This window comes from Diabrotica virgifera, chromosome 1 (assembly GCF_917563875.1).
Source record: "Diabrotica virgifera virgifera chromosome 1, PGI_DIABVI_V3a".
Lineage (NCBI taxonomy): Eukaryota > Metazoa > Arthropoda > Insecta > Coleoptera > Chrysomelidae > Diabrotica > Diabrotica virgifera.
The window spans coordinates 251,190,263-251,212,553 of record NC_065443.1 but is presented as its reverse complement, the minus strand read 5'-3'; the positions used below and the strand labels follow the sequence as shown (position 1 = coordinate 251,212,553).

Sequence of the window (22,291 nt, the reverse complement as noted above, 5' to 3'; positions counted from 1 at the left end):
CCGTTGAAAGACAATATGTTTCGAATTTGACACATTAAAACTTTAAAGAATGTTCTTTCAAATGGCACTATATTAGATTCTTAATTTTTAGAGAGGAAGCTGGTGTGAACTAAAAAAAAATGAGTAACTTCGTTATAAATTCTCCTAGGTCACCTGTTTTTAATTTTCAAAAATGCAAAATTTTCAAATAAAAAATTATAAGCAAAAAATCCTCTTTTTAACTCAAAAAATGGGGGGTATACAAGTAAAATCAGATTTGTTTGAAGTGTTCATTTTTTATTTAAATTTGTATTCCACCAGAGATAATCTTTGTTGTTTATTCAATTATAATTAAAAAATATCACAACCGTTTGTGCAAAAATTTTGATACAGAGCAAGAGCATCATCAGTGAAACCTTGAATGTCCAGATTGATGGGTCACATCGTTGAAAATTAGTGTCGCATCAGATTATTTATATTGTTGTTATTGTGAACTGTGTTATGGTGGACTGAATATTAATAAGGTAGAAACTTTTTTATCTAATATTAGATATCAGGTTAGATGAAGGTAATGCTTGCTTAAAATATCGACCTTTCAAGCTATTATTATAAATTACAGCTTATATTTTGTTGATTGATCTTTGAATTGATGATTTTATTATTAAATTGTAATACATTTTTTCTTATTAACATTAACATTGAATATAATTTAAGTAATTTCAAAAATCAACCAATTCTATAGGTGTTTTCTTCTAAATAAAAATATTTTGTAGTACATTCTAGTAGTTTCCATCTTTTCCAGTTATATCCAGTTCTTGAATTTTGTTAACATCATACCATTTTATGCAAGCTTTTGTTCTAGAATCGGTATTTGTTACTATTGATACTGTGTCAAAAAACTTCTTTGTGCTTTGCGCAAACAAAGCAACGAATAAAAATTATCCAAGTTGCTTGTTGGGTCCTGTAATTCCTGGATACAAAACAGAATCATTTCATAAATTTTGTAGATTACACAATTATATGTATATATATATATATATATATATATATATATATATATATATATATATATATATATATATATATATATATATATACAAATAGTATCTTAATTGACTTATTAGGAAATATGAATTTCACTATTTTTGGGTATAGAAGTCAAACTGGGGCCTTAAAGTACACTATTATCCAATATTCAAGCTTTCGGAAATGTTTATTTCCTTTCTCAAGAATTTCTACAATGCAATAAGATAAAATTTAGAAAATATGTATGAAAGAATAAAAAATATTAATGAGTAACTTACCAGAATTTAGATTATAAAAGAATGTTGATTACAATACATAATTAAAAATACTATTACTAAAACGGCTGTTAAACATTTAAAAAAAAAACATAGAAACAATAAAAATTCTTCAGAAAACATTTTAGAAAAGATTAAAAAATTGATTAATTTTGAAGTTTTGATCTAATTTTGATTGACTTTTTAAAATTTATTTATAAATTCTAAATACATGGCTGACAAAGATTAAACGTAACTATGGTCATAGCATATCGGTGTCTACATCTACAAGGAATTGAAAACATTTTTTGATAATAAAAATAAAGAAATGTTTAAAGAAAAAAAAAACACAATGAACAAAAAATCTGAAATTGACAATCTTAGCAAAATTTATAATTACATCCTTTCTTTTGAAAAATAATCATAGTTATATCAAATCATTATTATTTTTTTCTAATCTACACTTTATAATTTGGCATTAAATGTTAACAAAATTAATTAATATCACCAATATTTAAAATTAATTTTTTTTTGCCTTTAAACATTTCCTTATTTTTATTATCAAAAAATGTTTTCAATTCCTTGTAGATGTAGACACCGATATGCTATGACCATAGTTACGTTTAATCTTTGTCAGCCATGTATTTAGAATTTATAAATAAATTTTAAAAAGTCAATCAAAATTAGATCAAAACTTCAAAATTAATCAATTTTTTAATCTTTTCTAAAATGTTTTCTGAAGAATTTTTATTGTTTCTATGTTTTTTTTTAAATGTTTAACAGCCGTTTTAGTAATAGTATTTTTAATTATGTATTGTAATCAACATTCTTTTATAATCTAAATTCTGGTAAGTTACTCATTAATATTTTTTATTCTTTCATACATATTTTCTAAATTTTATCTTATTGCATTGTAGAAATTCTTGAGAAAGGAAATAAACATTTCCGAAAGCTTGAATATTGAATAATAGTGTACTTTAAGGCCCCAGTTTGACTTCTATACCCAAAAATAGTGAAATTCGTATATATATATATATATATATATATATATATATATATATATATATATATATATATATATATATATATATATATATATATTGTTATATTTCTATTTGATATGAAAATTAAAATTTGATAATTATAAACAGAATTCAATTTAATATAAAATATTTTCAATTTTCTCAACCACGGGCATATAAATTTAGAACAACCTGTATACAACAAATTGTTATATTTAATTTTAAGAAGTGATTAAATAAGACTCAAGTGAAATCGGATAATAGGTCATTATCGTTGTTCGCGGAAGGATCGATCATTAGCCGATGCTAAATAAGACTAAGTGGAAATAGAGAATAGGTCATTAAAATTTGTATATAGTAGAAAGTAATTTTAGAATGGGAATTAACTATTTTCTTTGAAATCCATTAAGCATATTTAGAAAGATTAAAAATTGGTTTTGAGGAAGACTGCGAATGAGAGTTGGTGGTGGAAGTTTGATTTGTGAATCTGGAAGGGATATTTAGAAAGTAGGGGAATGAATGACAAATAGAGATCAGAATGTTTTGAGCTGTCGAGAAGTGAAGTCGAGTAGTAGACGGTAGTGTACGGAGAGTGAGAAAGCCGGTGTAGTTCCGTGAGTGTGGAGTATCTATCGTGGAAGGAGAGGTAGGCCAGGTTGAGAGTAAAAGAACCTCCTTGAGCCAAGAGTTCCCGGTAGCTGATTGCAGTTTCGAAAAAGGTAGAACACAGCATCACGACAGAAGCAGGAAACGAGAGCTATACGAGCTAGTTTCAGAGGAGAACATTACTGGAAGCCAGGACGAGGTTTTGATTGCAGCCAAGGATAGCAGGAAACGGGTCTTGTGTGAAGACATTCTCAATTCACCAGAAAAAGGTCAGTCTCATTTGTTTGGACATGAATGTATGGGTTTTTCGTAGTAAATACCACATTTAAAATTGAAGAAACATAATCAATAATATCAGAAAAGCTTCATCAAACTTAAATAGAATTGTTGCTAATAAATCATAATAGTTAAATGTTAATAAAAACTTTCAATTGGAAACCAAAAGGAAATAAGATTCCCATGTGTAAATGTTATGTTTAAGAATAATAAGATATAGCAAATATTAAGCAGTGATTGCCATTTAAATAAAATAAACAATATTTTGATTACAATTTTAACCCATATGTGTTATTATTTTACTCTTTTCTTTCCTATCCCGATTAGGAACCATTGAGAAATACTTAGAAGCCACGTATGTAAGTAATTAATTTTATAAAAAGCCCTGAGATTGAAAACATATTGATATGTGATCTGGTAAATTAATTAGATTATTATTAATGCATTGATTAAATTAAATGACATATAAAAATATTATCTCATATCAATAATCAAGATCACATCAACTGTCGTCCAACGTGGAAAGCATTGATAAGTATTTCTAGTAGCAAATTTGAAGGATAGAAAGAGTAAAGCCGGTATTTGAAAATTTATATGCCTGTGGTAAAAAGTGAGATACTTACATTTGATAACATAAAATTTTAGATCTCTTTAGGTACAAATTTTACATAACTGATTTAATATTTTATTTTTACGATATTTACATTTCATATATTTATTGACAATTTATAATATTTGGGTGAGAAAAAGTCGTCTTGGTAACATACTAGTAAAATTTCATATTTGGCGGGGATAGTACTTCTTGAAAACAAATGTCTGTGACAAGAAGCCAAAGCAAAGACAACAAAAAACAAAAAGAACATTCAGACCAAGAAGATATTTTAGACACGACAATCATGGCATCAGAAAATCAGGAATTATCAGGAATAGATAAACTATTACAACTGATGCAACTCCAGTCACAAAAAATGGATGAAAATCAACGTGAAACGAAACAAGCCATGGAAGAAACATCAAAGAAAATGGATAAAGTGGATCAAAAAATGGATGAAACACAAAAAAAAATGGATGAAACACAACAAAAAATGGATGAAACACAACAAAAATTGGATCAAAAAATGGATGAAACACAACAAAAAATGAAACAAGCAATAGAAGAGAACAACAAGAAAATGGAGGAACGCATAGAAAAGTATGAAGTGAAAATTAAAGATCACATGCAAGAACAAGAAATGAAAATTCAAAATAAAATGAAGGAGTTAACGAATTGCCAGAAAAAAGAAATGGAAAGTTTGGAAAACAAGTTTGAAAACGCTATTCAAGCAATCAGAGAAGAAATGGAAAGAAAGATTGCGGAAATCAATATTCAACAAAATGTAGGAGAAAGAAGAGAAATGGTTATACATAGCACAGATGACGTGAAGATAAGGTTTGGCGGGGATGTAAGAAGATTACACCCAGTGCCGTTCATAAATAGCCTGAAAAAGAAAATACAGCACATCGGAAATTTCGAAACAGCAAAAGAAACTATCAGAAATCATCTAAAATATGAAGCAAGCCTATGGTTCGATTGCAAAGAAGAAGAATTTGACAGTTGGCAACAATTTGAACAAAAATTTTTGAATTATTTCTGGGGAAAAGTCCAACAATTGGAAATTAACAAGGAATTGCAAAATGGGAAATACAATGATAGGATGGGTATATCAGAAAGGACATATGCATTACAAATTTACTATAACGCAAAACATTTACAATATAATTACTCATCGGAACAATTAGTCGAACTGATTGCAAGACATTTCGAAGAAACGCTGGAAGACCATATCACATTGCAAAACTACAAAGACATAGATAGTTTATGCCAATTCCTACAAATAAGAGAATCACGTTTAAGAGAAAGAAAATCAAGAAGGTCGCGAGAAGATTACAGGCCCCGAGAAACACAGGATTACAGAGATAGAAATCAAAATAGGAGGGACTATACAAGACGAGATATTAATCCCAGAAGGGAAAACGAAAATAGAGACAACGGAAGAGGAAATTATGAACAAAGAAATAGGCAATGGAATGAGGACAGAAATCGAGAATACCAGAATAGAAACACCACACTCGCAAATCAAGAAAACAGAAATAATGGTAGACAAAATGAACAGGGATATCGAGAAAACCGAAACAGATCCGACAGACCAAGAGAAAATAGAAGAGAAGTAAATAATACCCAGACAGATGAATATGACGGAGAGAGACATTATGACGAAAATATAAACAACGATGAGCAACCGGCGTCTTTTCACGACGGCGCTCACTAAAAACCAAAAATCAAACAGGAATCTTTTGTAACCCCAAGGAGTTTATTAAATTGGCAAGAAACAACGAAAAGAAAAATGGAGTTGATTTAAAATTTGTGGATGGATTTATCAACGAGAAACCAATTAAAATTATGATAGACACTGGATCTGAAATAACATTGGTCAACAGAAAACTAATAGAAGAAGTTAACTTAACAAATTTAATTTACAAAATACCTAGGGTAAATTTAGTGGGCGTAAACAAACGGACATTGGCAACTATAAATGAAGGCATACGAGTAATGGTACGACTGGATAAGAAGATGTATGCACTACAATGTGTAATAATGCCAAACATGTCACATGACATGATAGTAGGAGTTGACAAATTGGCAGAAAAACATGTAGTGATAGATTTTAAAAATAATAAGATGAATCTAACAGAAGAAAAAGAAGAAGAACAGGACAAGGAACAGGAGAAACAAAATACGGACGAATCAGGTAAAGAACAAACAGTGAAAATGAATTTGGCAACGAAGCAAGGACAAAGAAGAAAAGGGAGAAAAAGTCAGAAAAAGACAAAAGAAAATGAAACCTGTGGCTCCTCAAAAGAAGAGTTGAGCCCAGAAGAAGAAAAATTGAGAGTATCAAAAGCAAAAGAAAACTGGGATTCCTCAAAAGAAGAGATGAGCTCAGGAGAAGAAGAAATAAAGCTAACAAATGAAAGCGAAAAAGATATAATCGAAACAGTGGCATTTGAAGAGGAGGCATATGAAAACGAGGATGCAGAATACACGGTAAAAGTATGTGAAAAATCTGAGGAAAAAGACAGAAGATTGATATGGGAAAAAGGGAAAGACAACATAATAGCCGACACTCTAACACAGGATGAGGACACTGAAAATAAAGAAACAATTACTCTACAGGTGGGACTAATTAGAGTAATACAAGAAGAAGGGGTATAAGACGTAGATTAAAGTAAGGAAATATACAGGGAGTTGGTTTTGCCTCGAGAAAATTTATTTAAAATTGCAGATAAATTTTATCGAATACAAGGCGGGGATTTGTTATATTTCTATTTGATATGAAAATTAAAATTTGATAATTATAAACAGAATTCAATTTAATATAAAATATTTTCAATTTTCTCAACCACGGGCATATAAATTTAGAACAACCTGTATACAACAAATTGTTATATTTAATTTTAAGAAGTGATTAAATAAGACTCAAGTGAAATCGGATAATAGGTCATTATCGTTGTTCGCGGAAGGATCGATCATTAGCCGATGCTAAATAAGACTAAGTGGAAATAGAGAATAGGTCATTAAAATTTGGATATAGTAGAAAGTAATTTTAGAATGGGAATTAACTATTTTCTTTGAAATCCATTAAGCATATTTAGAAAGATTAAAAATTGGTTTTGAGGAAGACTGCGAATGAGAGTTGGTGGTGGAAGTTTGATTTGTGAATCTGGAAGGGATATTTAGAAAGTAGGGGAATGAATGACAAATAGAGATCAGAATGTTTTGAGCTGTCGAGAAGTGAAGTCGAGTAGTAGACGGTAGTGTACGGAGAGTGAGAAAGCCGGTGTAGTTCCGTGAGTGTGGAGTATCTATCGTGGAAGGAGAGGTAGGCCAGGTTGAGAGTAAAAGAACCTCCTTGAGCCAAGAGTTCCCGGTAGCTGATTGCAGTTTCGAAAAAGGTAGAACACAGCATCACGACAGAAGCAGGAAACGAGAGCTATACGAGCTAGTTTCAGAGGAGAACATTACTGGAAGCCAGGACGAGGTTTTGATTGCAGCCAAGGATAGCAGGAAACGGGTCTTGTGTGAAGACATTCTCAATTCACCAGAAAAAGGTCAGTCTCATTTGTTTGGACATGAATGTATGGGTTTTTCGTAGTAAATACCACATTTAAAATTGAAGAAACATAATCAATAATATCAGAAAAGCTTCATCAAACTTAAATAGAATTGTTGCTAATAAATCATAATAGTTAAATGTTAATAAAAACTTTCAATTGAAAACCAAAAGGAAATAAGATTCCCATGTGTAAATGTTATGTTTAAGAATAATAAGATATAGCAAATATTAAGCAGTGATTGCCATTTAAATAAAATAAACAATATTTTGATTACAATTGTAACCCATATGTGTTATTATTTTACTCTTTTCTTTCCTATCCCGATTAGGAACCATTGAGAAATACTTAGAAGCCACGTATGTAAGTAATTAATTTTATAAAAAGCCCTGAGGTTGAAAACATATTGATATGTGATCTGGTAAATTAATTAGATTATTATTAATGCATTGATTAAATTAAATGACATATAAAAATATTATCTCATATCAATAATCAAGATCACATCAATATATATATATATATATATATATATATATATATATATATATATATATATATATATATATATATATATATATATATATATATATATATATATAGTGAATGTACACCCCGATATGGGGCTAAGTCGCGAAAGCTTTCTAGATCCTATTTCTTAGGAGGATCAGTCCCTTTTGCTTATGTTATTTTCTTAACGATTTCTCTCCATTTTTTCCTATCTCTAGTTTTTCCCCGCCATTCTCTGACTCCTGCGTTTTTTAAGTCTTCTTCAACTTCTTGCAACCACTTTGATCTTGGTCTTCCTCTTTTCTTTCTTCCTCCTGGATTCCATTCTATCATAGCATATGTCACTGCTTAATCTCCTGCCCGCCAGATGTGACCTAACCATCTAACTCTGCATTGCTTTATTTTGGTCACGATATCTTCTTTTAGTACTTTCTTAATCTCTGCATTTGTTCGGCTTCGATATTCATTTTGCTCTGTTCTGATTGGTCCCAGTATGGTTCTCTTGATCTTTCTCTCCACTATTCTTAAGTTTTCTTCATCTTTTTTAGTCATCGTCATTGTTTCTGCTGCGTATAATAATATTGGTCTAATTATGGTGTTATACATTCTCATCTTGGTTTTAATAGACAGTATTTTGCTTTTAAGTAGTGTTTTATTTGCAAAATAAGCTTTATTCGCTGCCAATATTTTTTCTTTTATTTCTGGTATTCTTTCACCCGTTTTTCTTATTGTCACTCCTAGGTATTTGAAATGTTCTACATCTTCAAACTCTGAATTTCCTATTTTGGTTTTTCCTTTTATTGCTGGTTTCCCTAGTCTTAATATTTTCTTCTTTTCTTCATTTAATCTGAGTCCCATTGTCTCCCCTTTCTCTTTTATTTCTTCTAGCATTTCTTTCATTATGTTTCTATTTTTTGCAATAATAACAATGTTGTCTGCATATGCGATTATTTGTCCACCTCTTGTTCTTAGGTTTCCTTTGTTTATATTTCGTAGTACATATTCTAAAGCTAGATTAAACAGTGTCGTGGATAAGGCATCCCCTTGTTTCACTCCTTTATTTATAATGAATTCATCTGTCTCGCCTCTTTGCGTCTTTATGCTAATTTTGGTAGTTCTCATTGTCATATTTATTAATTTTCTGAGTTTATGTGGGATTTTTAATTTTTCCAGGGCAATCATTAGTTGTTTCTAATTGCAGTTTATATTCATTTCCTTTTTCCATTATTTGTTTTATTGTGTGTATAGCATCTATTGTTGATCTTCCTTCTGTGAATCCACATTGGTACTGTCCCACTCTCTTCTTCGTGATCTTTGACAATCTTTTTCTTATTATCGAAGTCAATATTTTATATGTTGTGCTTAGTAGTGTTATTCCTCTATAATTTTCACAAATTTGTTGGTCTCCCTTTTTATGTATTGTTATTACCTGCCCTATCTCCCAGTCCTCTGGCATCTTCTCTTCCTTCCATATATTTTTCAATAGTGATAGTATTTTTTCCTTCAGTTCCTTTCCTCCATATTTTATAAGTTCCATGTTAATTTCGTCTTTTCCTGGAGCTTTTCCATTTTTGCTCTTCTGTATTACTTCCTCGAGTTCATCTATTGTTGACTCTTTTGAGACTTCAATATGTATTTCGTCTGCTTCTTCGTCCACCGTCTCCTCTTCTTCGTGCATTTCTTCTCCAGTGTATTCCTCCGTCAAGAGTTCTCTGTAGTGATCTGCCCATACCTGTCTATATTCATTGCCTTCTACAATGACTATTCCCTCTTTATTTTTTATTCCGTTTGTTTTACCTTTGTATTTTTTGGTTTGTTCTTTAATATTTTTATAGAAATGTTTCGTGTTTCTATTTGTTCTTTCCTGTTCTATTTCTTGCATCTATTCATCTGCCCATCTTCTTGTATTTTGTCTTATAATTTTCTTAGCGTCCTTTCTTAATTTTTCATAACTTTCTCTGTCTTCCTCTTTATCCGTTCTCAGCCATTTAGTTCTTGCTTGCACCTTTTGTGCTGTTAGTTGTTTACATTCGTTGTTATACCATTCGTTTTTTGTTTTCTTCTGGTGTTTGCCTACCTGCTTTTTTGCAGCTTCTTCTATTAACTTTTTGATCATGTTCCATTCTGATTTGATGTCCTCTGCTTTATATTTCTCTCTTATTTGCACTGTTACTTCTTCTTCATATTTTTTTCTAATATCTGCATTCTGCAATTTATTGACATTCCATTTTCTCTGTTGATTTTTCTGTTTAGTTTGGATTTTAACTTTTTGTCTTATGGTGGCTGCGACCATATAGTGGTCTGAATCCGCACACGCACCTCTGAAAGTTCTCACGTCCTTTATTGAAGATTGTTTTCTTTTGTTTATTAGTATGTGATCAATTTGGCTATACGTTTTCTGATCAGGCGACCTCCATGTTACTTTATGCATTTTAGGGTGTTCAAATTTTGTTGAGCTTATTATCATGTTTGTTCTTGTTGCTAGGTTACATAGTCTTAGACCATTATCATTAGTGTTTTTGTGTACGGTGTGTTTTCCTGCAATTTGCTGTAAAAAATCTTCTTTACCAATCTAGGCATTGAGGTCTCCTAGTATAATTATAACATCTTCTTTGGGTATTTTTTCCATCTCTTCTTCTATCTTATCATAAAAATTGTCTTTATCGTCTGTATTGCTTGTTTCTGTAGGTGCGTATAGGTTTAATAGTGATATATTGAACGGTTTATTATTTATTCTTACATACGCAATTCTTTCGCATATCGGTTTAGAGTTTATGACTTTTTCTCTTAGCTGTCCTAGAATCATGAATCCCACTCCTTTTTGTCCTTGCTTCTTTCCTCCTGAGTATAATAGTGTAAAGTCTTGTTTATCAATCTGTCCTTGTCCCTCCCACCGTATCTCTTGCAGTGCTGCAATATCTATTTTATACTTTGCTAGTTCTTTGCTTATTTCTAGCATTTTTCCTGGTGCCAACATCGTTCTTATATTCCATGTGCTTATTTTCAGTTCTTTATGTTTTTTATTTTTTTGTTTTCGTCTTGTATTTTTGTTTCCTTGTCTGCTCTTATTTATTTCTTTTTTGTGATACATCAATTTATCTGCACTCATTTCCTTTTTATTTGCCCCGTCCGTCGCCAAATAAGTATTGTCTTGTATTCTCTCATCAGTTGCTAGTTTTTTGAAACGTTTTGAAAAACCTCATCCAACTGATTCTTGTTCTTATTCCATTTCCTCTCCCGTCCATCTATTATCAATTTGTTGTGCTTAATTTGGACGCGTTTTCCTTTCTTTATTTCATCATTTGCTATTTTGACTATTTCTTTTTGTATTTGTAATTCCTCTTTCGTAAAATTATTGTTTATATATATTCTTTCTTCTTTTATTTCTTTAAGTTTTCTTTTATTTTCCATTACTTTTATTTTTTCCTCTTTCTTTGGCAATCTGACTAAACATGTTTTGTTTCCCTGTGTGACCTGCAAAGCAGATGCCTCTCCATATCATAATAGAGCCACCTCCAAAATTTCTGGCTGATCTGGCTGATTGGAAAACTGAGAGAAACTTTTAAAAGTGAGCTGCCCACATGCCTGAAGATTATTTGATCACTGTGTCATCATCATTCTCTTTGCCTTATCCCTATGCGGGGTCGGCTTCCCTAATTGCATTTTTCCACACAATTCTATCTTGGGTCATATCAATGTTAATACCCTTTATCAACATGTCCTGCCTTTCACAGCTTCTTCTATCTTTATATTAATATCTAGTTCTTTTTTCATAAAGTTCTCCATTGTTTCTTTTAGTAATCTTCTATCTCCCGTATCTATTGTCATTCCCTGTACTATAACATTATTTTCTTTTCTTGCTCTATCGAGTCTTTCAAGGCGCACTTTTACATCTTCCAGTTCCTTTTTCATATGTTCATTTTCTCTTCGCACTTCACCATTCTCTTGTCTTAATTCTTCTAATTCAATTCGGAGTTACCTCATTTCTTCTCTGTATTGCCTTTGCTCCTCTTTAATTTCTTTTACGTGAATTTTCAGATCTTGTGTCTCTTTCGTTAAGTTTGCCATCATATTTAATATTTGGTCTATTTTGTCTTCCTCTGTGTTTCTTTTATCTGGGGTTCTTGATATTTTTTTGCTTTTCGAAAAAGACTGCTGTTCATTTTCTCTATATCTTTTCCGATTATCGTCGGATGTGTAATCGTCGGGGTTCATTTTCTTAGCGAAATTGCTCGCAATAAAATCACCCTCCCCACCTATCGCGTCGGAGGAAGATGATTTTCTCAAGCAATATGTTTCTCTTTCGAATGTGTTACCCCTAAATTGAATTAAATTAAATTAAATTATTTTACGTTATTTTGGAGCAGTTTGATTCAACAGTTCCCACCTTTAACTTTCAAAATTCCAGTTTCTGGAGCTTGTAATCAACGTTCTAATGATCTACTTTTTTGGCTTGATGTTGAATTAAATTTTATTTGTTGTTTTAAGTTTATGTATTGTATTTAATATTATTGTACTTACAGTCTGCTTCAAAAGTTTATTTCTATAACTTCACTTAACACTAATCGTCTTTGACACACTGTAACTAAAATCACTTTAGAAACTATTTCTTATTCGCCAAAAAATTGAATTTTTAGAGAGCCTAATTTTTCACGTGTTGCTCTGCCCACACTCGACCATAATACTAAGATTACACAATTACCAGACTGAAAAACAAACATGAGTTCTCTGTATTTCGTAAACATACCTATACTGACAAAACTATACATTATAATTCATCATCCCATCCTTTTTCTTTGGCCCATTTCTATCCAACTTAGGACATAGGCCTTCCCCAAATTTTTCCATATCTGTCTGTCCTTGGCTGCGCTTTTCCAGCGAGCTCCTGCAGTTTTTACAATGTCGTCCTTTGATCGCATCTCAGATCTTACTCTTCTTCCTGGCCACGGTCTCCAGTTTTCTATTTCAGCATTCCATCTTTTATCTTTCTGTCTCGCATTGTGGCCCGCAAATCTCCACTTTAACCCTGTTTTATGTTGTGTTACATTTTTTACTTTCGTTTTCTCTTTTATCCACTTTTATCCACTTGATTTTCTGTCTTTTAGTTTTAATTCCAACATAAATATTTCCATTTTTCTTTGAGTTACCTATTAAATTTTTTTTATTTACTAAATAATAAATAAAATCATCAAAATCATCATGATTTTATTTATTAAATAAAATCATCCGATCCTACACAACATAAGTTAGCATCCAGTGGCGTACTGAGCATGGCTCCGCGAGTTCCGTGGAACCAGGGTCCGGGCCCCACAGGGGCACGCTCTAGCGCCCTTTTTGCTTCTTTTGTTTCTAACTTGATATGGACATTTTGAACCACACAAGTACCTATACAGTACACACTAGGAAATCTAACTGCTTAATAAATTTTAATTTTTGTGTAGGTACATATAAATAAAAACGAAGAATACCACCTACCAATATCAAAATAAAAAAATTTAAAAACAATATTTAATAAGAAACACAGGATAAGTCCGAAATTGGATGAACTAACTAATTCTAAGAAAATTTTTTTCTATACCATTTTTTCAACAAGTCAATACTTTTCGAGTTATCTGCGAGGAAAAATGTTTATTTTTCAACAAAAAACCACGTTGCAGGCGGTTTTTCGCAAATCACTCAAAAAGTAAATATTTTATCAAAAAATATTATTAGCAAAAATATAGCTTCTAGAAAAGTGAAAAAAATGGTGTATGTATAAGGTCTGTAGACACAGCAGAAGCACAGTTGTAGCTAATGAAAAGAGAGTTCTTACTAGTCAAATTCCAAATCGAATATTTCAAAGTGAAATAAACAAAAAATCAAGCACTTTTCGGGGAGAACTCAAACTTTTTAAAGTATTTGAAAAAAGCTTTATTGCATTTTTGTTTTTTAAAAAAGTTTCTAACATCAAAAGTAAGTAACTTACGATCAAAAGAATGTTAGTACATTTTTTTTGTTGGTAAAAAAAATCGTGAAAATCACTCCCAATTAAATTAATCGTTACCGCTTCAGGAATTACTTTTTATTTTTTAATAAACATTAAATTTTAATGTTTAAAAACTTTGATATACAATGTGTGTTTTTATTGGGCAAGTGGGCCCGCATCCTAACTGGAACCAGGGCCCGCTGATCTATCAGTACGCCACTGTTAGCATCCTACCCTACCAGAGTATGTTACATAGCTTGACAGAAATTCCCATGTCAAAAAAAGAATTTCGCGATGGAGTTGAATATCATTAGGTAAGCAAACAGTAGTAAACAATGAGTAAATAGAGCTAACAAACAATTAACAAAATTTTAAACCAAAAACTGCATAAGAAAGCGCTGAAATTAGTTTTCCCACTACAACAGAAAAATGCAGTACCTTCTGCTCTATCTCATATACAGCCAAGATATCAAAAAAATATAACACATTAAAAAGAAAGGAATAACAACGTCTTTCAGAACAAACAACTTAAGTAAACACATTAAGGACAATAAGAGTCAAAACAAAAAGTAATTACAAACTAACATGAGGTGACTATCCAAAAACATCGATCAAACTGGCCGAACCTTTGACAAACGTATGGCAGAACACAAAAGGGCTTTCAAAAATAGAAAAAACAGATTCTACGTACGCACTTCACCCTCTAGATCATAATAATTATTTTATTGACCAATTTCAAATTCCTAATATTCAAATGAAAGACCTTATTAGAATCTTTATTAGAATCTATGGAAATTAATAAATTAAAAAATACAGATATAATTCTGAATATCCAACTTGAGAAAAAAAGCTCCCTTCTCAACATATTCAGTTATAGACTATAGACTCAGTTAAGTGCAGATAGTGCCGATAAAGGACACATGCCAGAGTCTGCCAAAACAACTGTAGTGACATTAACTTATAACTAGGGAGCGGATTTATATGCGATCAATTTTGATGAAATATGCGCATATATGAAATTTGCGCAAGATATGCACAAAAATTCAAAAAATGCGCATTTCGAGAAACCACAAATTTTCTGTTCTATTCTATTCTAGCGGGTTCTTTTATAGGGGGGCGGCAATCTTATTTATTATCTTTCAAATAAAATCATTATTTTAAATATATGCAATTTATTCACATTTTTTACAAAAACTGATACCAATAGTTACCTATTTAAAATAAAACAACAATATCACTATATATATCTTCCATTATAATTCACTACAATGTGTTTTTCCAAATTTTTTACTAGGAAACATTTTCTTTGATATTTTTATAACTTGAAAAACTCCTTTCAACATCAATAGAAGTAATTGGGGCGTATTTAAAATAACTTGTTAAAGCCGAATATTCTGCACCAAAATCAATTTCAAAATTTTCCTTAAAGATTTCGCATAAATATGTTCTCCAAAGTTTTAAAGCCGTTTAAAGACGGGATCTGATCTAAAGCATGAATATTTCAATTCCCGTTAGAAAATCGTAAAACTATGGTCATGGTTAAATGTGTAAATTCTCTTAACAATAGGGGATTTAAAAGAATCACCAGAATTGTAGGTACCTGCTAAATATAATAAAAGTAAATAAAATTCGGATTTCCCGGTAAACCATCCTTCATCATTTTACATCCTACAATCATTTTATAACGGCGTACTATAAATAAGTACTTTGTGTAAAGATCGGGTATTTTCTAAGAAGAAATGAAAAGGCAGTGAATGAGCCGTCTCTCTTCAGGTAGTTCTCGAATTAATAGAACAGCCTGTGCGGGGAAATATTTTGTGTCGAATTAAAAATTTTTTTTGGACTTAAATGTTTTTAATAGGCACAACATATGCATGTTTTTTTAAAAATATGCAAAATTTAGTAAAGTTCTTAAATATGCGAAATATGCATGCAATATGCATTTAGCATAAAATCCGCTCCCTACTTATAACACATTTTGTGAAAGTATTGAAAACAAAGTTTTTCAACGTTTTGATCACTTCTTTTTTGGTTGGCGATCACTTCTTTAAACTCATCTAACATAATTGTGTTATATTCAGATGTAGTGTAAATCAGCTTATTGCAACAGCTAAGGTTCATGTAATGCAAAGATGAAGTGTACATTTTCAAATATATTGTTTTTTTGTTTTTACTTCTTTTAGTTATATTTAAAGAAACCAACGATGTTCCAATTGGTGCTAGTCTTAGCGGCCTTGGCTGTATTATTCTATTATTTTGCTATCAAACCCATGAGTTACTGGAAAGAAAGAGGAATAAAGCAGACGAAACCTGTATGGTTGCTTGGCGACAATTGGGGTACTGTCCTGAAGACCCATAGTTTAGTGGATTTTGTCCAATATGTCTATGACCAATGTCCGGATGTAAGGTAGGATTTTTATTTATTTTGTACCTACTTTTTTCTAATGTTAAGGTGAATTATAATATCTTAAAATGCCATATTAACAAAGAACTTTTAATATATTAAAATTGAAGAATTGCTGTAATATTATACATTTATAGATTCAAAACAAAAAAGCCAAATGTGTACTAGATATCACGAATAGTCAAATAGATATTAAAATGATTCTATCAGTTCCTATCACTCTACATTTCGCTATTGCTGTACGCTCTGAGCTTCGCTGGTGTCGCCACTAGCTGATTACTAATGCAACTTTCGCCGGTAATTTTTAAATTTATTATTTAATTGTTATCGCTTAATATTTACAACGCAAAAAAGTAATTAAATTGTAATCGATTTTTTTAAGATTTTGCTAATCATTTTGACGTTATATTGATGAACTATTAATTTCTTACTTCGGATACTTTCACAACTATCGTGTAGATGGCGCTAAGATTAATAGACTAGTTTATAATTACATATTATTACGGAATATAAAAAAAACTTAAATTCAGTATGTAAAACGTAAGTATATTTAAGGTAATAATATATACCACAGCTTTGGCCAACTAATATTTTTTCTAATTAATGTTTTAATTTCAATTTTAAATTAATCACTTTGACATTCATGTCAAATTTCCAGGAAAGGTTCCCTGACTTATCACTACTGGCGCTCACGAACTTTTAAATATCCACTCTACGTACGAGCTCACAGCGTATACGCTCTGAGCTTCGCTGGTGTCGCTCCTAGCGGACTACTAATTCAACTTTCACCGGAAATTTTTAAATTTATTATTTAATTGTTATCGCTTAATATTTACAACGCAAAAAAGTAATTAAATTGGAATCGATTTTTTTTAGATTTAGCTAATTATTTTGACGTTCTATTGATAAAATATGAATTTCTTTTCGGATACTTTCACAATTATCGTGTACATGGCGCTAAGATTAATAGATTACTTTATAATTACATATTACGAAACATTAAAAAAACTTAAATTTAGTATTTAAAACATAAGTATATTTAAGGTAAAAATATATACCACAGCTTTGACCAACTAATATTTTTTTTATTAATGTTTTTAATTTTAAATTAATCACTTTGACATTTTTGTCAAATTTCCGGTAAACGTTAACAGACTTGTCACTACTGGCGCTCGCGAATTTGTAAATATCCCCTCTACGTACGAGCTCACAGCGTATAGGGCTTTTCATCGATTGTCATTTGTTTCGAGCTTCTGTCATGTGTCACATAATATTAATATATCTACGTCATACGTCTTTGGTTTGTATCATTAGTATATACCAATAACGTACGACGTAGATATATTAATATTATGTGACACATGACAGAAGCTTGAAACAAATGACTGTGAATGAAAAGCCCTATTGCCAATATGCAATGCAATGACTATGACTAAAAAAGATGTAGAAAACTTCAGAATAGTAGAGAGAAAGATCATGAGAACCATACTGGGACTAATAAGAACAGATCAAAATGAATATAGAACAAATGCAGAGATTGAGAAAGTACTGAAAGAAGATATCGTGATCAAAATAGAGTTAGATGATTAGGTCACATCAGACGGCCAGGAGATGAGGCAGTGACATAAATGCTGTGATAGAATGGAATCCAGGAGGAAGAGAGAAAATACAAGGGCAGCTACAAGATCAAAGTAGCTAGAAGAAGTTGAAGAAGGCTGCAGAGAAGGACAGGGTAAAACTAGAGATAGAAAAAATGGAGAGTAATCGTTAAGAAAATAACATAAGCAAAATGGACTGATCCTCCCAAGAAATAGGATCTAGAAAGCTTTCCCATCTTATATTTATATTGCCAATATACAAAAAATACTCTAAGAAGAACCACAATAACTGTCATGTTATTTCGGTAACTACTACACTCGTCGTGGTCGTGCTCAGATATTAAGGGCTCTCATAGAAGGATACAGCAGCATTGATTTAAGGAGTGGCAGGTCATGTACAGGAAACGTGTTTTGATTTGTTGGAACGTCAAGGATAACCGAACAACCGCTTCTTCAAGCGTCTATAAATTAGTTATTTATGAAACAGTTCGTGAAGTATGTTTTTTGCGAACGCACGCGATGTTTAGAGCACGAGCGACAACGTAGCGAGTGCTATACATCGCGTAAGTTCGCAAAAAGTACTTCACGCACAGTTTCATACAATATTTTATCTATGATGAACAAATAAAAAAACTGTAACTCTTCGTCACTGGAATTTATTTATTTTCTACAATTTTTAGAACTTTGACATTCAAAAATTCTAACTTCTTTCAAACCACAAAACTGTCAAAACTTTTGTCGTAATTTATTGTTCATTATGTCATCACCATGACAACGCGAAAGTTAAGGATATTTGATTATATGAAAGTGTGTCAAAAACAGTGCGAAAAAGTAAGTCCCATTTAAAATACATTGTTACTTCACGCACACTTTAAACACTTCACGCACTGCTATCTATAATGACAGTTTTCACAAACTAAAAACTTATACATAATATGACATAGAGTAGATAAGAATTTTTATTCAAAAAGTTTGTTTTCTAACAAAAAAACTTAAATTTTGTATTAATATATAGTTCTATGATATATAAATGCAAAACATAATGTTTTGACTTAAAGTTGACAAATTTATTTATTTTTGAACATTTAAAGTTGAAAAAACCAACCATTATTGTCACAATTTGATGTAATTTAGTGATGTAATACCTATGTAAAATAATAACCAGTCTAATATCTGACCTCTCATCTTTCAATATAGACAAATTAAAGTAAATCAAACACGGCTGCCGACAACCAGGACCGTTATAACGTTAAATTTTTACTGTCAAATTTTTACTGTAGAATAAAATAAAATTATGTCAAATATCCGCAGGGTGGGAATTTTTTCTTTATTATTAAAATTTAATAAATGAAAAAAAATTCTATCCTTGTGGGATCGGTACTCACCTGAGGAACCGCAGACGTTCGAAAATGAAGTCGAGTTTACTAAGTAACAAGACATTTACTTAATACACACAATACACATTAGTCGTCCTTATTACGAGGCTAAGGTTCAAAAGGTGCCAAATCAAGGTAAAAAAACAAAAAAGATCTACCAAAAAGAAACAACAAAAAAAAATAAAATTATAACAAATTTTGACGTTAAATTTTTGCTATATCTGTTAAAATTTTAGTCTCTGGTTCGAAGAAATACCACATTGAAAAAGTTGAAATTGGTAATTATGACGTTGATAACAATCCTGATAACAATCAGTTATATCCAAAATATATTAATAATGTATTTGGTCATATTTGTTTTATTTAACTTAAATCAATTGATTGGCCACCTGAACTACTTGTGATCATTTTAATCAATTCCAAGAAATTTGCAGAATTACTAAACAAAACATTTAGTAAATTCAACACAATCTCATGTAAACACAAAATGCTCATTATATTTAATCCACATAGGTAAAGGGAACAAAATTTTAATACACAGTGTAAAAATTTTACGATCAATTTTTACTCTATAGCTAGAGTAAACTCTTAACGGATTAAAAATTTAACATTACATGGGTTGATGGCAGTGAAAAATATTTTATTGATTCCAAGCAGTAGTTTGCAAGGTTTATAACCAATGTGTTTTGTCTGTACAAACTTATGGAGCAGAGATTAACACTGACGCAAAAATCCGACAATAAACTCAGAGTTACATAACGAGTCATGGAACGTGCAATGCTGAACGTGAGCCTTCGAAACCATATAACAAACCAACAAATCAGGCAAAGATCAGGAGTTCAAAATATCTAAAGAGCACCGACGCTTAAGTGGTTAGCACTTAGCACTAGAAGGGCTAAGGGCACTTAGCTAGAACACAAGATGGACGGAGGACACGACGAGTCATGGAATAAGGCCCAGAAACTATAAAAGAAGCCGAGGACGACCACTGACTAGATGGACCAACGACATAAAAAAATAGCGGAAACTGCCTATAAGCGGCCCACTGTAGAGAACATTGGAAAGAAATAAGGGGGGCCTATGTCCAGCATTGAACGCGATTGGCTGAATGATAATGATGATGTTGAAACAGTAGTTTCATCTGTTTAACATTTTAGCGTCACAATATAATTTTTTAAGTAGATAAAATATTTAAAACAAGAACACTAATTTTTCCAATGCATCTCAAATATAATATACCTAAATACCTATAGTCCGTCCGCTATAACTTTTCCCAATCAAATTAAGTCAAAACATAAATTGAAACGAACGTCGATGTGTATATACATTTTGTATACTGTATGTATACTATATACTACACACATCGGCGTACGTTTCACTTTCTGTTTTGACTTAATTTGATTGAAAATGAATCGTACCGCATGGGAAAAGTTTTAGCGGACGGACTATATCTATCCTATGGTCTCTTTTTGTGATCATCAAATAAGAAAATTACAACAGTAATGCTGTAAATATTTGATTTAATTTCTAGGTTTTCCAGTCATGCAAAATGCACGTGCATATTCAACTACCTGTATCGAACATTAAAGTTTAAATAAAGTTTTGAAAGAAGCCCCTTAAGGGGTTACATAGGTCTTGGGTAAAAAAAGTGACTTTTTAAAAAAATTATAACTGGAAAACTAAAAATTATTTTTATTTATAATTGGAACATGTAAAAGTATAGTACTTAAGGCACTCTCCACAAAATTTTCAGCCAAAATATTAATTTTTGTAGAGTTGACTGCAATTTTCGACAACAGCCCTTTTTTGCGGTGGGCAGCATAACTAAGTCCAGTCTCATCTGAAATCAAAAAATCAAAAAGTTTCTTGTAGTTTATATCTCTGGCTAGTGAATGAACGAAGGAATTTTTATTAGGTGAAGTTGTTTTTGTTTTATAAAAAAAACTACTTTAAAAATTGTCATTTTTGAAAAAAGAGAAAAATTGGGGTCGAAAATGTGTTTAAACTTAAGTAAAATCTTCAAATTTCATTTTTTTTTAATTCCTTCGTTCATTCACTAGCCAGAGGTATAAACTACATGAAACTTTTTGATTTTTTGATTCGAGATGAGACTCTACTTAGTTATGCTGCCCACCGCAAAAAAGGGCTGTTGTCGAAAAATTGCAGTCAACTCTACAAAAATGAATATTTTTGTTGGATGAAAATTTTTTTGAGAGTACCTTAAGTACTATACTTTTACATGTTCCAATTATAAACAAAAAAAATTTTTAGTTTTCGAGATATCATTTTTTTAAAAGTCACTTTTTTTACCCGCAAGACCTATGTAACCCCTTAAGCAAGCAAGCAAGCAATTTGATTCAACCCGACCCATGGGAGATGTTCACCCTTTCGAAAAAAAGGACATTCGGGTGTAACAATTCATTGGGGCGAGGTGTTTTGGCCCGAGTATAAATACAGGGATCACCCCACCTCGCTCCAATGCCCCAGGCCATCCCTTTCCCCCCTATAGCACGCTTATACGCGATAGGGGCACAACTATCAGCCAAATGCTCTTCACAATGGAACCCTGGGTAATAGGATTCCAATGTGGTACCCTAATCGAATGCAAAACTAGGCCAGCGTTAAGCGCTCTAAGCCTTTTATCCTCTTATTTACTTATCCGCGGGAACTAAAATTGCTTGCTTGGGCTCCAAGCCATTGTACCGAGTCCTAATGGGCTCCGTCCAATGGCTTGACGCTCTAATTTTATGTTGGTTTTTTTATTTTGTGTGATTTTTTTGGTGGCTTACGCCTTTTTTATGATTTTTTTAATTATATTGTGGTTTTACCTGATCGTCTGTCTGGTATCTTGGATGGTTTCCTGGACTACCTTGGTCACTATGTTGGTGACTAGTTTGACCAGGTATTCTTCGTCTGGGAGGATCACTGTGGTGGCTTGTTGGTTTTCGCCCTGCGTGACTTTGGCATAGGAGACTCCGTTTGCCTGTTGTCGTCTGTAGATCTGTTGTTGTGGTATATACCAGGTTGGACTTCTCGGGCATCCTCTGTAGCTTGCGGGGTGACTTCCTTTGCAGTTAGCGCAGGTTGCCTTTGTTTCCCTGGGTCTTTTACAGGTCTTCGTGT

The 22,291-nt window shown here is 31.6% G+C and overlaps 1 pseudogene; it reads left to right on the top strand.

The window, feature by feature from the left end:
* The first annotated feature begins 304 nt into the window (after positions 1-304).
* Positions 305-22,291, top strand: part of LOC126879078 (cytochrome P450 9e2-like) — a 55,932-nt pseudogene continuing 33,945 nt past the window's right edge.